We start from the raw sequence: 11,286 nt of genomic DNA, 5'->3' as shown, positions 1-11,286 counted from the left end.
CAGGACTCTAAGAAGCTGTGCATACCTACAGAAGAGCTATAATTGGGCCACTGGCAATATTTCTTTATGGCGGACAGGGGGAGGGTAGATAATAAAGCATGCTCTCCTGAAGATGTACAGCTAGGTAAAGGCTGTCACGAGGGGGAGGGGGCAGTTCGTCAAGCTCATCCCTCTCCAATACTGCCTCCATCATGTTACAATGAAGCAAGAAAGCTCATCCCAGGTCTGAGTAGATGCTGGATCCATCTTCTTGGACATCCTAGGCTCCAAAATTTTAAGCCAAACACATTTCTTTTCTTGATAAACTTACTTGGTCTTAGGTACTCTGTTCTAGCAACAGAAAACAAACTAAGCCTTTCCTGACCCTTCCTAATGTTCTGTAGAATTTCAGAGAAGCTGTGTGTGTGTGTCAAGTCTCTTCATAGGAGTCTATCCCCAGTGCTCCTCTCATGTTCAGAAGTGAAGAAGGAAAGACGGTGCAGGAATCAAAATGGCCTTGAAGTATGGCCTCCAGCCACCTACTGTAGACAGAGCTGCCCAGGAGCCCCACTCCCCATTTCTGCCCCTCACTGTTAGATCTGTCAGCCTGAAGTATCAGCAGAAATGCACTGGATTTAGGAGACATCTCCTTGAAAACAAAAGCTGTGTGGAAAATTCTTTCCTAGGGCGTGAGATCAACTCCACTGGGGCAACGATGGTTTGGAAGTGCAGAGGCTGGAAGAAAGTGGAAGTGGAAGTTGCTGGTAGATTTTCGTCCTTGCTGCAGAAACATACAGTTGGAACAGTAGACAGAGCAGAGCAGCTCAACTGGTTCCCAAACGAAAGACTCAGCACTTTCCTAAAAATTATTTGAAAGTTAGTATACAAAGTTGTGGTTTTCCCCACATGTCCCACTGTAGTTTTGTCTTATGCATCGCCCCCCACACACACCCACTTCCGCCTTCTGGCTGGTTCCCTACTTCCTTGCAAACAGTCTCCTCTCTGCTCTCATGTGACAGGAACTTCACTGCCCTCTCTTTCCTCCTCTCCTTCTCCCTTCAGATCTTTTTCTCCCCTTTCATGATTCCATTTCTCATTTCATGACTTGTAACACACACTCTCTCTCTCTCTCTCTCTCACTGCACACAAATTTAAACCCAGACTTTACAGACGAAAGAAAACCTGCAGTATTAGTCTTTTTGAGTCATACTTACCCACTTTTCTTGGGGTAGAAAATAAGCAATTTAAAATTGTGTCTAAAAGCAGAAAGTTTTCCAGCCATTGTTCTCAAAGTGACCTGAAATAGTTGCTGTTTTTCTCCTAAGGTGGGTCAGTATCGCTCGGCACACCTGTGGTGCAAGCCTCCCCAGAGAAGCCCTGCTTTGCTATTAGAAGCCTGTCTATCAGTACAGGTCTTAGAAGCCCCTCCCCCTGCTCTTCCTTTTCCTCTGATGAACCAGCCTGATGCCATCTTAAGGGCAGAAGCCATTTTGTTATAAGGTCAGAACAAGTTTGTTTCTGTTGGCTGCAAAATTTAAGCGGAGCATGCTTTAACCTCTTTCTGGAATTTGACGTGCTCCTCACCCTGTGGCGTTCGATTCACACCTCAAATATACCCTGATACAAGACGTTCTGCCAAAAAAGTTTTTAAATTTTCAGCCAAGTTCCTATGCAACTAAAATTCCTCTAGAAATCCTCCAACCCTTGAAAAGCCCCTATTTTTGTAGTTTTGGGGAATATATAAACCCTACCCTTTCCTGTGTTTAATGCAAATTTTCGAATCCCATTTTAGGGGCGTAGCCCTGTCTGACAGAAAGTAAAGCTTGCTTAATTTGACCAAAGAATTTGGTGATGGTCTTTCCTCTCATTTGGTGGGATTAATATCTCCTTCTCTTTCTCCTCCTCCTCTATTTATATACTTATTTATTTGCTTGCTTATTTATTTTTGATATAGGCTCTCACTATGTAGTCCTGGCTAGCCTAGAGCTATGTGGACCAGGATGGCTTCAGACTCACAGAGATCTGCCTGTCTCTGAAAAACATGCCCAGCTCTTCTGAATTATTTATTTATTTATTTTGGTTTTTTGAAACAGGGTTTCTCTAGGTAGACCTGGCTGTCCTGGACTCCCTTTGTATACCAGGCTGGCCTCGAACTCACAGAGCTCAGCCTGCCTCTGCCTCCAGAGTGCTGGGATTAAGTGCACTCTTCTTTATTTCCATCCACCCATTCATCCATTATTTCCATTACATTTGTCCTGCTGTTATGTACATTTGGTTTTGCCTTATAACTGAACTCTAGAAAAATGTCTTTGTTACCCTCATCAGCAGCTCTCCCTAACCCTTCTTTATAAACCAATTTTTAAAAAATCTAATGAAGCCAGGCAGTGGTGGCACATGCCTTTAATCCCAGACCTTTGGAGGCAGAGACAGGGGGATCTCTGAGTTCGAGGTCAGCCTGCTCTACATAGTGAATTGCAGGACAGCCAAGGCTACACAGAGAAACTCTGTCTAAAAATCAAAAACAAAAACAAACAAACAAACAAAAAACCCAAACATACAATTTTTAAAGAAAAAAAATCCATATACTCTCAGATATGGAAAATAGACTGTTTACAGTTAATATGTTGACATTAGCTTAAGTAATGAGTGCAAAACTGTCCAATGCTTCTGCCATCTAGTCTCCTGATTGGATTTCCCCAAATCAGGCTTTCCTCTTCACTTCCATGGTCTATTTTTTTTCACGTGCAAAGAACTGTTTTATTTAACAAAATTCCACAAAACAAAGAAAAAAGGAAAAGAGGTGGAGCTGGAGAGAGGACTGTTAAGAGCATTTGTTGCTCTTGCAGAGGATCTGCTCTCAGTTCTCAGAACCCACGTGGTAGCTCACAACCGCCACAGCTCCAGTCCCAGGGAATTCAGCACCCTCTTCTGGCATCTGTGGGTACTGTGCAAAAATAGTACGTGCCCATGCACGTAGGAGGCATACATGTGAAATAAAAATAGAATTTAAATTCCTTTTAAAAAAAGATGCTTTGTAAAGAGCAAGAAACCTGGAAATATCAGCAGTAGGAATCCTCAGTTCCAAAGAGACACAGTCTGAGGACTTCAAGATGGTGCCTGCACTTGGAACAGGGATGGGGAGAATTGCATTTTTCAAATGGATCAGCCAATATCCAGAAATCAAAAACATCACAGCTGGAGCTTTTTTTTTTTTTTTTTTTTAACAATGTATGATTCCCAAGAAAACCCACCAAAGCTGACAAGCTTCTGAATGGAACCAGGATGATGATGACTCTTCACAAAACCAAAGCCCAAGGTGCCACTAAGCCACTTGGGGTGGTGGCCAGTAGCTGGGTTTAGAACACAGTCGATTCAGCTGTTGTAATTGCCCTCAACATTGAAGAGAACAGAAGTGAATAGATCAATCATGCCTCAGGCCAGTGTGCTAGCCACAGGACTCTAAAAATAAATAAATGTCGACTGTGGAGAGCTTTAGAAGGAGAGCTATCGGCTAAAAAAACAAAAGAGGATACATTGGCCCTTTGTGTTTTTTCCAATGTCATGACTGACTGACAAGAGCAACTCCATGTCTCAGGAATGAACTGCTTGTATTTTGATACCTCAGCAATATTTGGGTTTAAATAAAAAAGTTTTTCTAGAAAGGGAGGCATAGGAAGCATTCCGTTTCGCAGTGTCCCAAAGTGAGCCTGCTTATCTACACAAAAGATGAGTATCATATTCCTGGAGGTGTGGAGGGAGAGCTCCTCAAGGGGTCAGCTCAGAGGCGTATGGCCTTTGACATATTTGATAAACAGCTTCTGTTCTTGGAAAGGTTGAGGCCAAGTAGGAAATGGGAGGTGACTACCGGACGCAGACAGCAAAGGCTTTTAGAAACCACAGCAGGGTGGAATTAGCTTTGGGGTGAGTTAGAGGACAAGCATGTATTTGCCCATGGGGGTATTTGTAGTTGCCTTCTATTTATGACCGTAGATACTGAATTTTCATTCATGTACTGACATGAGCCTTCATTCAAAACACATTTTGGTTTTGAGTTTAGAAAGTGAATTAATGTGAAATGCTTATCGGTAGATAGAGTAAGGCAATTGGCTTGTGAATGCTGAAAGAAGCAGCTGGCTTAGAGAGGCGCTCTCTCGGTTTTAGGGCTACTCCATCCTGCCCATGGGCCCTTACTCTGTGCCACATACTACAAGCTGGCTGGTCTACTGCTTCCGGGAAATTCTCCTTCTATGTGACCTATCTCACCATAGGAGTGCTGGGATTACAGATGTGGTGGGCCACCACACCTGGCTTTTGTATGTGGGTTTGGGCAATGGAACTCAGGTCATATGGCTGCACAGCAGGGTATGTGAACCACTTGAGCCCATCTGGCTAGCTCCATTTTTATTTTTTATTTTTGCCATGTTATGATGTAGCCAGAGAGCCTCACCAGAATGCCACAACTGAGCTATTTTGACTCTTCAAAACGATGAGCCCAAAACATTTCATTTTGTAGCTCTCTCCGCATCCTCTGTTTAGTTTCTGAGCCCCGGATGGGGAGGCCTGGTGGCACTCAGAGGAAGGATAGCAGTTTTATATTAGTGACACAAAATAAGACAATAAGACTAAGGACATTGGCTCATACTGTTTATTCTGGGCACCAGCTATTCAAACAACAGTGCAGGCTGAACAGTTGCCTATGCTAGTTGTTCTCAACTTTGTGAGTCATGACCCCCTTTCAGGCTCAAACAATTCTTTTCAACAGATAGCCTAAGACCATCAAAAATATCAGATACTTACATTAAGACTCGCAACAGTATCAAAATTACAGTTATGAAGTAGCAATGAAAATACATTATGGTTAGTGGTCACTACAGCACAAGGAACTGTATTGATGGAGTTCCCAAATTCCTTGCTCACTTTACTCTTGTCTTTCAACTGTCAGTCTACTTTAGCATGCTTTGCTTCTCCCCAAGGCTCCGTGTAGCCTTGGCTGCCTCTGCCTCCGCAGTGCTGGGATTAAAGGCGTGTGCCAAGGCTCAAACTAATTTTTTTTTTCTAGATCATATGAAACTATATTGAAAGGACTCAGAGAGACCTCATCAGAAAGTCCTTAGATCTGGTAAACACTTTCAGTTAAGTCAGGACACAAAAATTCAATAGCTCTTTTATAGACTAATAATGAACATGTTAAGAAATAATCAATGGAAAAAGTAGTTTTCATAATAGCCTCAATTTTTAAAACACGTAAGAAATAAGTCTAAGGAGATAAAGCTCTCGATAATCAAAAGATTAGAAAAAGAAATTGGAGAAAACTTTGCAAGACGGACTGTTGGGAATATATACAATGTTCATGGATCAGTAACATTAGTATTACATTGACGGCTGTGCGGTCAAAAGTTAAGCTACAGGTTAAATTACAGTCGCCATCAGAATTTCAATGTTATTCTTCATCAAACTAGAAAATCCAACCCTAAGGTTCATATGGAAGGCAAAAGATCCTGAAGAGCCAGCTTTAATTCCTTGGCCAGAAGAACAATATTAGAATAGCACAATACCTGGTTTAAACTATACCACATACTCTCGCTCTGCATCCTCTGTTTAGTTCTGAGCCTCTGGATGGGGAGGCGTGGTGGCACTCGGAGGAAGGATAGCAGGCTACCAAGGAGAGACTTGATACCCTATGAGCATATACAGGGGGAGGAGGTTCCCTCTAGTCACAGTCATAGGGGAGGGGAGTAAGGGGTAAGCAGGAGGGAGGGAGGAATGGGAGGATACAAGGGATGGGATAAAAATTGAGATGTAAAATGAATAAATCAATAAATATGTTTTAAAAACTACAGAGCCATAGTAATGAAACCAGCATGACACTGGCCGCAAAACAAACATGTAGACAGTAGACTAGAGGACCCAGAAAGATACCCACATAGCTACAGCCAGCTTTTTTTTTTTTTTTTTTTTTTAAAACAAAAGCCACAAACAAACCATGGAGAAAGGAGAGGCTCTTCACAAACAGTGCTAGAAAAACTGGATGTACACACCTGTTGAAATATTAAACTAGATCTTTCATTTTCATCTTGCTTGAGAATCAACTAAAAAAGAGACAGAAGATCTTAATGTAAGGCCTTTGGAATTACTAGAAGGATAACGGGGAACCACATCAAGGCATAAGCACGGGCCGAGTCTTTGTGAAAGATTATTACCTAAAGCTCCAGACACAACACCACAGCTGGCCACTGGGATGGAGTCGGATTCAAAAGTTTTGGTGTAGCAAAGGAAAAAAAGAACAGCCCCAACAGACAGTCTACAGAACGGGAGAACAGCTTTGCCCACCACCATCTGAAAAAATTAGTTTCTCCAGAGAGAAAATTAGTTCAGCCACTGTGAAAATCCTGAGAGAATCAAAGCCAGCCTGCAGTAGAGGCTTTGCCAACGTGTACAATTCACCTAGGTGCCCATCAGTGGATGGATGGACAGAGACGATGAGATATGTGCACACAGAGAAATTTAACTCAGTCATGGAGAATGAAATTATGCCAGTTGCACAGATATGAATAGAACTGGAAATCATCACACTAAGCAAAATAGGTCAGAGGGAGAGACTCTGTGTTTTCTACGATATAAACTCAAAATCTAGTTTTGCTGTTGTTGTTATGAAAATAAAATGGCTCTTCAGAGCCTAAAGGAAGCAAAGATCTGATCACTTAAACTGCCCATGGTAATCTTGCGTGGGTTTCCCCACTGCTCCTACTTCCTCCTGCATCAGTATTTTCATTCCCCCCCCCCCCCAGGGCCTCTCCTCTGCCCATTCTTCCTTCTGTGACCCTCCTACCTTAAGGAAACCCCACACGCTGGACTGTTATTGCTTTGGTGCCTTTTCTTAGGAGGCTCATTTCATTGTTTCTGGAGTCATTGTTTTCTAAACTCTGACTTCCTCGTTCGGGATAATATCCTTAGAAGTAGCTAGTACAATTAGTGTGGACATCCGGTGTCCTTGTCCTACAGTCTGTCCACATCCTGCGAGTCCACCTGTGGCAACTTGGCCTCTCTCTATAAGACCCGCCCCTCCTCCTGCTCTCCTCACAACTGTGCAAAGGGGCCGACTGGATCAAACACACACACCTGACGTGTAAGGATTACAGAGCTGAGCAAGACCCAGAAATACATGTGCTTGTGTAACTGTGTAACTGGAGGGCAGCGGCAAGCTGGGGCTCCCAGTACTAAAAGGACACACACTTGAAGAACTGCTGAATGTTCCAGAGAGACACCTGAAGGTCGGCATGGCCAGAATCATTCATCTTCACGCGCACGCGCACACACACACACACACACACACACACACACACACACACACACACACACACAATTTAAAGAACTAGTATTTTTGTGCAAAGAAATATTCTTTTATTTACTCGGTTCTTTCTACACTTGCCCCCAAGTTCATTTCTTTATATCCAGTGGTAATAAGAAAAGGCTGTTTGTAGCCAAGCGTGGTGGTGCATGCCTGTAATCCAAGGCCTCGGGAGGCAGCGGCAGGCTGATCATTGTGAGTTCCAGGCCAGCCTGGTCTACAAAGTGAGTCTGGGACAGCTAAGGCTACACAGAGAAACCCTGTCTTGAAAATACAAACAAGCAGCAAAACAAAAACAAAAGAAAGAAAGAAAGAAAGAAAGAAAGAAAGAAAGAAAGAAAGAAAAGGCTGTTTGCTTAATAATGTACAGATCTTCAAAGTTTGACTGCATTCTTTGCCCTTAGCCTTTGCCATTCACCTTTCCTTGAGGAGGGAGAAAAGATCTATTTATTTATTTATTTATTTACTTTTACTCTTTCCCCTTATGTCAGTGAGGCAGTTTTCAGCCTTGGAGGCCTTCCTCAGTCAAGGTCTCCTTCAGGGGTCCTGCCAATGTATTCACCAGTCAGGTTCTAGAGAATTGGCCACAGTTGGAAGGTTTTTGTTTTTGTGTTTTTTTGAGACAAGGTTTTCTCTGTGTAGCCTTGGCTGTCCTGGACTCACTTTGTAGACCAGGCTGGCTTCGACCTCACAGCGATCTGCCTGCCTCTGCCTATCAAGTGCTCAGATTAAAGGCGTGTGCCACCACCGCCACCCAGCTCACAGTTGGAAGTTTTAGTTGCAATGGAAAGTCCATTCCATTATCTCTTTCCATTCCACCTTCCCTTGGCACGTTTCTCCTGCCTGGTTGGGTCTCAGAGTGGAGGTGCCAGTGCCCGCTACCACTGAGGTGCGTCTCTATGGGTCTCCTCAGTTTTATGGGAAGGTACACCACTATGAGCTGTTCTTTTCCAGGTATCTCCTAAAAGCCTCCTCCGTCAGTATTCTGACCCAGACATGTGGTGGCGAGGGTACAGAGCCAGAGGACTCTCAGAATAAAAACAAACAAACAAACAAAGCCCTTCAAGGAGCTGGTGTGGACTGAATGTGAAAGGCCCTCCTAGGCTTAAACATTTGGTCCCCCACTTGTGCACTGACTTAGGAGACCATGAACTCTTTTGCACTTGGTAGGGAAGGCTAGCAGGCACACTTAGGGCCATAAAGTGGAGATGATAAGCCAGCTGCAATTCCAGCTAAGCATTCTGTTTTCCTGATCAATGCCACAGGACAAGCAGCCTTCTATATAGTGTCGCTGCCACTCGCTCCCCCGCCACCACAGCTGCAAAACATTCTGGCCTCCTTGCCTTCCAGACTATAAAGGACTGCAACCTGTGGACCATGGGCTGGAACATTCTAGAAGCAAGACTAAATTAAATTGCTAAGTTTCTATAGAAAGTGATAAGCAAAGATTATTGTGTTGGGGCTGGAGAGATGGCTCAGAGGTTAAGGGCAACTGACTACTCTTCCAGAGGTCCTGAGTTCAAGAGGGTCCTGAGCTCATTCCCAGCAACCACGTGGTGGCTCACAACCATCTATAATGAATCTGCTGCCCTCTTCTGGCCTGTATGTGTACTTGCAGGCAGAGTGCTATATATATATATATATATATATATATATATATATAATATATATATATATATATATATATATATATATAAAATAACTAGCTAAATCTTTTTTAAAAATTATTGTGTTATAGAGAGGCCGTGAAATGCTATACAATCAAAATTATGTCAATAAATAAATAAGTAAATAAATAAAAAATAAAAAATGAAATAATATAAAATAATAAATTAGGGCAGTATGTCAGGAAACTCACCATAAAATAATGTTACTTGCCTGGGTTTTATGATATTTATTGCCATTTAAATTATATTTGTTACAATCTCCTATTAAGACGAGCAGTGCTTTGTTGAGGCAAATCATTGTCAAAAGCAGAGCAGTGAAACAACCCAGCTACATTGGACACTGTCTATAGAAAATAAACCATGGAACAACTAAGCAGAGCAGCAGTGGGAGCACCAAGCAGGGATATGGCAGGCAGTTTTTCACTTAATGATGCCTTAGCTGGCTCTGGAAACCCAAACCCTCAAGGATGGCTCGCTGCATCGGGGATCCAGCCTGGAGCAGGGGGCTACCCAGGGGCTTCCTATCCTGGGGCCTACCGAGGACAGGCTCTTCCAGGGGCTTAGCCTAGTCAGGCTCCTCCTAGTGCCTACCCTAGGCCAACTGCTTCTGGGGCTTATCCTGTACCTCCTGCACTTGGAGCCTTCCTAGGGCAACCTGGGAGACCCTGGCCTACCCGAGTGCTCCTGGGACCGATCCTGCTGCGGGCCCCGTGAGGCTCCTGTTGCACCATCGACAGGGCTCTATGGCCTGCCCTTGCCTGGAGGACTCATGCCTCGCGTGCTGGTCACAGTCATGGGCAGTGCCCATGTACCCAGTGTCGACAGGATGGCTCTAGATCTCAGGAGAGGAAATGACGTTGCCTTTCACTTCAACCCTCCACTTCAATGAAAAACACAAAAGAGTCATCGTGTCAAACACCAAGCAGGACAATAAGTGGGGAAAAGAAAAGAGAGAGTCCGCTTTCCCATGTGAAAGTGGCAAACGATTCAAAATACAAGTACTGGTTAGCCGGGCGGTGGTGGTGCATGCCTCTAATCCCAGCACTCGGGATGCAGAGGCAGGCGGATTGCTGTGAGTTCGAGGCCAGCCTGGTCTACAAAGTGAGTCCAGGAGAGCTAAGGCTACACAGAGAAAAGCCTGTCCCCCAAAACCACAAAAACCAAATACTGGTTGAAGCTGACCACGTCAAGGTTGCAGCCAATGACGCTCACCTGCTGCAGTACAATCATTGGATGACAAACCTCAGGGAGATCAGCCAGCTGGGGATCTCTGGCCACGTAACACTCGCGCTTCACACACCATGATCTCATCCAGAGGCGGCGGCACCTGAAACGGCTCCGTGCTCATTAAGAGTGAAAAACCTTACACTTATCCCTCCTCATCCTTCTTCTATCTAATAAATATTCTCATGCTGGGAAAGAAGAAGCCATGACGCACATCAAACTGAGTCATTTCTTAATTCACTTTCTTTAGGGACTCAGGATGAGGCTGAGATAGTCTTTCTCCAAGACTGTCCCTCTGTACAAATATTCGACGACATTTAATTTTCTGTACTTACCATAAATACTTAACTTTAAATTTTTATTCTCTGAGTGAAATATTTTGGATTAGATTATGCACAGATTTTTAGCTTAAATTTGTATGTGTGTGTGTGCGCGCGTGTGTGCACGTGCCTAGACATACTAACCTAAACGCATTTTCCAGCCAGGCGTGGTGGTGCACACCTTTAATCCTAGCACGGGGGAGGCACAGGCAGGCGGATTGCTGTGAGTTCGAGGCCAGCCTGGTCTACAAAGGGAGTCCAAGACAGCCAAAGCTACACAGAGAGACCCTGTCTCGAAAAACCAAAAAGAAAAAAAAAAGCCTTTTGCCAGACACTGTGCTATGCAGTAGGATGAGGGAATAGTGACAGAGGCAGAGATGAGTGAACTATAGCCATTGCTGGGTGGGGGGTTAGTGACGGGTCTCACTAGACAGCAGAGAGCTTGCTGAACAGACTCGAGGCGAGGTCCCACACCCGGCTCTGAAGAGAAGAGACTCTGCCATTGTTTTCAGAAGCACGTAGTCTTCTGTGACTCTTGATATAAGGGAAGAAGCACAGGGGTGCTGAGCTGTGAGAGGGAAAAAGTGAAAGTCATCCAACGGTCAGGAAAGCTGTTTGCATATACTAAGAACTGAGTTTAGTTCTAGAGAATTAAAAGACATGTATCGTGTTGGACAAAATGGACCAGTGAGGCATGGTTGAGCATCTCGTGTTAGTGTAAATGGAAGTTAAGCAGAAAGCACAGCAC

General features: G+C 44.0%; 1 pseudogene; it reads left to right on the top strand.

Moving 5' to 3' along the window:
* The first annotated feature begins 9,399 nt into the window (after positions 1 to 9,399).
* LOC127186640 (galectin-3-like) lies at positions 9,400 to 10,299 on the top strand (annotated as a pseudogene).
* The last annotated feature ends 987 nt before the right edge of the window (positions 10,300 to 11,286 follow it).

This window comes from Acomys russatus, unplaced genomic scaffold (assembly GCF_903995435.1).
Source record: "Acomys russatus unplaced genomic scaffold, mAcoRus1.1, whole genome shotgun sequence".
In the NCBI taxonomy this organism is placed as follows: Eukaryota; Metazoa; Chordata; class Mammalia; order Rodentia; family Muridae; genus Acomys; species Acomys russatus.
The sequence above is the reverse complement of the archived record's forward strand: the minus strand, read 5'-3'. Positions and strand labels throughout refer to the sequence as shown.